The sequence below is a fragment of the Sorex fumeus genome, unplaced genomic scaffold (assembly GCF_029834395.1).
Source record: "Sorex fumeus unplaced genomic scaffold, SorFum_2.1 ptg000098l, whole genome shotgun sequence".
NCBI lineage: Eukaryota > Metazoa > Chordata > Mammalia > Eulipotyphla > Soricidae > Sorex > Sorex fumeus.
Window position 1 is genome coordinate 29,635,872 of NW_026606155.1, and position 6,126 is coordinate 29,641,997.

The 6,126-nt window shown below is 39.3% G+C and overlaps 1 non-coding gene across 1 annotated transcript; it reads left to right on the top strand.

Moving 5' to 3' along the window:
* Positions 1–1,536: 1,536 nt before the first annotated feature.
* On the top strand, positions 1,537–1,700 carry LOC130042282 (U1 spliceosomal RNA). The gene has a single exon (XR_008795212.1). It is a non-coding gene; the product is annotated as a U1 spliceosomal RNA (small nuclear RNA).
* Positions 1,701–6,126: the final 4,426 nt, after the last annotated feature.

Below are 6,126 nucleotides of genomic sequence, written 5' to 3' on the forward strand. Positions count from 1 at the left end.
TGAGTATTTCCTCTGTAAGGTTCAATGGGTGCTCAAAATAGGACAACAATTCCCTTGTGGGTTTTTTTTCTTCCAGTCAAACAGTGTTACAAAGGGTAAGAAACCAGAAATGAATAAGCTAGTGATTGTGTTAATTCAGTGTTACATGACACGTGATCTCTTCCAGCCCTCCTCTAGGGAAAAGAATCAGGTCTTGAGGACTAATGCTCGAATGACTGATTTCCCCGCTTTTTGAGCTGTAAGAAAACTCTAAAACTTCCCTTGCTCAGTTCCATAATTCATAGGTGAGGTATTTCCCACTGCCCCATCCCATGTCTCCAAGTCTGTCTTCTGCCTCATCACTCATTCACCCCTCTATCCAAAACTGATTCCAGAAGGGAGTCAGACACACATGTCTAATTGTGGCACCAGTTCCATTTCCATACATCCACTTTTGTGGGGTTCCTTGCTAGATCTTTGTTCAAAAGTCAAATATTTCTAATATAGTTTTACATGGTGAAATTCTAGCTTAAGCTGGCATTTATTTAACTCATTTTCTAACAGGAAAGTAAGTTAAGAAAAAAAAAAAGCAGAGTTAGCTGATTCTCAGCTAGGGATGGTTGCTAGGAAACCATTCTATGGAAAATTAGAATCACATTAGCTCTGAAAACTACCAAATTAATGTGAGAACAATCCGTTCAATGATGAATCCATACTTCCCATGATATTTTTTCTCCCTTATGGTTAGATTGCTATTTAAATAATTAACTTTTATCTACCATTTATGTTGTAGCTTTCCAGTTTGTCTTGAAACTCTCACAGAGTAAGTCTTCTGCATGTCATTGGGAAATGATTCTCCAGTCCCCAATGCCTAGTCATTATGGCTTAACCAATGTGTCCTGTATTCTAAGGGAGATGGTCATATGGAAATGTCTTCATATTTTAGTGTAAATATCAGGTAAATTTTAGGTAAATTTCAGTGATAATGAAATGTATCTCAAAACTATTTTCTTTTTTTCACTTGTGTTTCTGCTTTCTACTCTTAAATTTATTGCTTTGTTTTGGGGCCACACCTGTCTGTGCTCAGGGTTTACTTCTGGCTCAGTATTCAGGGACCATGTCTGAATTGCTTAGAGGACCACATACAGGGCCAGAGATGGGGATCGAACCTGGATTGGCCCAATGCAAGGCAAGCACCTTACACACTATACTATCTTTCTGACCCTATTGCTCTTAAATTCGAAGTTGCTAAAGGGAATATTGCTAGAATATTGAAGATATGATTATAGAAATGTATGCAATCTTTTTAAATGATTTGGAAAAATCTGTTAAAATTGAATATATATGACCCACAAGTTCATTGCTAGATATATAAAGCCCTAATACAGCTGAGAAAATTAAAAAAAAAAACTCACTGAAACTTTGCCCACAACAGTTTTTTAAAGGAAAAATGGCAATTTAGGTATCAGTATAAAGATTGTGACTAAACTAAGCCACGACAAAAAGGAAACAGGGTTTTCATTTGAATTAATTTGCTTCTCAAAATGTTTTAATAGTATACTTACCTGGCAGGGGAGATACCATGATCACAAAGGAGGTTTTCCCAGGGTGAGCCTTATCCACTGCACTCTGGATGTGCTGAGCTCTGTGATTTCTCCAAATGTGTGAAACTCAGCTGCATAATTTGTGATAATGGGGGATTGCATTTGCGCTCTCCCTTGGAAAAAACGAGTTTTTTTTCTTTGCTTTGTTGGGGAACGGGTGATGGGGGTATCACATCCAGCAATGCTCAGGGGTTACTCCTGGCTCTGCACTAGGAATTTCTCCTTACAGGGGAGGCAATATGGGATGCCAGGTTTTGAACCCGGATGAGCTGTATGCAAGGCAAACACCCTACCCGCTGCACTATAGTTCTGGCAGCCCCCCTCAAAACGTAATGTTTTAATGGTAAATGGTTCTTTTTGTTCAGATAATGCACATTTTCATATCTCTGAGCTAGTACTGCCATGAAATAGCTTTAAGTAAATGTTAAGTGAACCAAAAAGTTTTTAAATCAAAATAAATGTCCATCAAAAACTGAATAGAAAGCTGAGGAGATAGTAGAGCAGGTAAGGCATTTGCCTTGTACATAGTCAACCCAGTTTCTATCTTCAGTACTCCATATGATACTCCTGAGTCCACCAGAAGTAATCTCTGAGTACAGAGCCAGGAATAAGCCTTGAGCACAGCTGGATGGGGCCCCCCAACCCAAAGAAACAGACACACACAAAAATATATAAATCAATACTGCTTTCATTAAATAGCATACTATTAAAAGTATATTAGTTACACCAAACTATCATTCTCTACTGTACAACACTAGATCTCACTATTCCATGCTACATAGCTAATAGATGAGCTGCAGCTGCATGGCAACATGGTAAATCACTGAGAAAAACAAACCTATTTGCAGATAAATATATGCCACATGATATCATTTATTTGAAGTTTAGGAGATGCAAAACCAAATTGTATATGCATATATTTTTAAAAAAATCACAAATAGTTGTAAGAATAAAAGCAATAAATTCAATATAGTGGTTATCTTTAGTGAGGAGGAAAGAAGGTGTGTTAGGGTGGGCTATGGTGTTTTCTCTATAATGTTTTGTTTATAAATACATATATGTGTTTACATAAACATACACATACATACATATAAAGCATAAAAAATTTTAAACACTGGATGAAACTGAGTGGTAATAGTATGAATGGCTCTTGTCCTTTTGCCTTTATATTTGATATATTGCATATTTGTTTCAGAAACTGGTTTTAGGATGGCAAAAAGCCTAAGATTCCTTTGTCAACACAGATTGCCATTTTCCAAATCTGTCACAAAGAATGTATGATAGCATTTAAGTTCAGAAAATTTTGTTCCCAGCCAGTTATATGGATAGATTTGAAGTTCTATCTATACATTAGAAGAGCCTCATGGGTGGGTCTTTTAAATATCTTCTGAAACAAAGAAAGCTTAGATCATAATGCATAATTTTTAATATAGCAAGTAATAAATCTTTTTCTTCTTCTTCTTTTGCTTTGCTTGAAGAATTCATCACTTTGGAAGCTAAAAAGACCTGGAGCTTTTAATGAGATCATAAGATTCACCTGGTATGCTGGATAAATAGATTCCCAAATTTCAACTCTTTACCGTCTATTCAGCACTCACCACTGCTGGTTATGTATGCCATGACTGAAGCAATATCTTTTCCACTCTTCCCAATTACTCCATCTAATACTGAACCCGGAATTTTTCAGGCACGTGGTCTCCCACCTCATGAACCAAGAATATTTACAATTCTTACTATTAAAATACATTGCAAGCATTGCAGGTGCCAAAGTACTATTAGAAGATAAATAACTTATTGGAAATCTGTAAAAATAATCACTTACAGTTTACTATTCAACATGCATTTATTCACTATGTCTGTACTAAATGTCTGCTATGTGTGCCTTTTCTCTTAATCGTACTCTATTCAAATTTCTTGCACATATACATATGTAAAAATTTATATAAATACATCAATGTGGTCTGATGAGTTATCATCTTGGCTTGCTTTCTTCTGAAAAAAATGAACCAATGTGCAAGAAAAGCCTTTTTAAAAAATGTAGTCTTTTTGTGTCCTTTTTTTAAACCTCTCTCTATGCTCCTCCTCTTTCCATCCTATTTGCTACTCTCTTGCCTAAACAATCCATGCTGACATAATATGTACACTTCAGTATACCTCTTTATTCTTGTATTATTTTTTTAGGGAGGTGCTGAAAATTGAACTCATGGCCTTATATGTGCAAGACAGGTTCCCTACCTCTGACACATATCCCCAGCTATGCTCATGTAGTTTTAACAGATATTTATGTACATATAACTGAACATAGATAGTGGAATACATAGAATACTTGTAGTAAAAGTTAAGGTCTTTCCAATCACAAATACAAACAAACTCTATGATTGGGCCAACAGAACTGAAAACTGAGGCTGCCCAAGGATAGAGCTTGAGAAGAAACCTAAGGACAGTGTTGGAGAGATTTTGATACTCTGGTGGTGAGTATGGTGGTATAGCTTTGTAAACAGAAAAGAATATTTTCACTGCCATAAGTCTAATACCTATTTTTTAATAACAGGGGTAAGATACAGTATTTCCCTGTCAAGAGCATATCTTTGGGGACAAAATACAAACACAAAATGATTGACAAAGAAGACAAGTAAGTGAAATTAACATAGCAATACAGTACAATCATTAAATAGTGAATAAATACATAAGAGGTCTACCATCTTGAATATTGTAAATTTATTAAAGTCAGGACATAGAAACCATAAGAGGTCACTGTCTTTGCTTCTGTGTCATGGATCACCTGGACCAATAGTAGCTTAAAGCCTGGATTATGTGTCTGCAAAAATTGTCCTTCCTCTCTTGGTGGGCATTCAGACAGGTCGCGAGTGAAGAGCCGAGCCAGTGTATTGATGAGTACTGATGGCAGGTTCTTCAGGTGTTCAGGTCTGACCTTGTCTGGGCCGGGTGCTGTTTGTTTCTTTACCGACGAAATGGTGTGTCGGATTTCAGAAGGGAGAACGTTGGGAACGACATATCCATCCTATGGAATTTGGTATGTCGGCAAGTAGACATGCAAGGTTCCGTCCCAATGGAAAATCAGCAGGACCGTACTACTGTTCAAGAAGGGAGACATCCATGACATTGGCAACTATCGCCCGATCTGCCTATTGTCTGTCATCTACAAGTTGTTCACTCGAGTCATCCTGAATAGGATTGGCAGAACACTAGATGAAGGACAACCATGCGAGCAAGCAGGGTTCCGCAAAGGATTCAACACCATCGACCATATCCACACGATAACCAAGCTCATTGAGGTTTCTCGGGAGTTCAAGATGCCGCTCTGCTTAACGTTCATTGATTTAAAGAAGGCCTTTGATTCTGTTGAGACGGAAGCGGTCATTGAAGCCCTAGCCAATCAGGGCATTCAAGCCCAATACATCAGGATCCTCCGTGAGCTGTATTGCGGATTCACTACCAGGATCTCACCATTCTACAAAGAAGTGATCGTTGATGTCAAGAGAGGGGTTCAGCAGGGTGATACCATTTCACTGAAACTCTTCAGTGCCACCCTCGAGAACATCATGCGACGACTGGAATGGGAAGGAATGGGAGTGAAGATAGATGGTCGGCAACTACACCACCTCCGCTTTGCTGATGACATTGTTTTAATAACACTAAACATCAGCCAAGCGGCACAAATGCTGGCCGACTTTGACCAGGAGTGTGGAAAGATAGGACTACAGCTGAATCTTACGAAGACAATGTTTATGAGAAACAGCCTCGTTCCTGATGCCCCATTCGCTCTCAACGGAATGACCATCTCTGAATGCAACAGCTATGTGTACCTAGGTCGAGAAGTCAACATGACAAATGACCTGGCACCCGAGCTGCGCAGGAGGAAGAGAGTGGCTTGGAACGCCTTCAAGAAAGTCGAAGAAATAGCTAAGAGGACGAAGAACCTCCGGCTCCGGGCACATCTCTTTGATTCCACTGTTCTTCCTGCATTAACATATGCCTCAGAGACCTGGGCCCTACGCAAACAGAATGAGAACGCTATTCAGGTCTCCCAAAGAAGAATAGAAAGAGCTATGCTTGGAATACCATGTTTCACTCAAATGAGAGAAAGAATCTGGAGTTCTGACATCCGTCGACGATCAAGAATCAGGGACGCTGTCTCATTTGCCAAGGTGTCAAAAATCAGATGGGCTGGTCATGTAATGAGATTTAAAGACGACCGCTGGACTAGAGCTGTTACTGACTGGATTCCACGGGACATCAAAAGACCCCGTGGCTGCCCACCTACCAGATGGTCAGACTTCTTCAAGATCATGAACGATCGGTTTGAGGCTCTTCATGTTCTCAGAGCAAACAGATGCCATTGGGCTACACTAGCACGCGACAGGGACAAATGGAGACGTTACTGGTGCCCGCTCGAGGAAATCGACAACTAACGGGAAGTTAAGTGATTAAGTGAACTCTTGGTGGGCCTCTTAAAACACAGCTAAGGGGAAAGTCCCTCCCAAGGTGATAATCCCAGAACCCTCGATCATCTGAAGCAGGA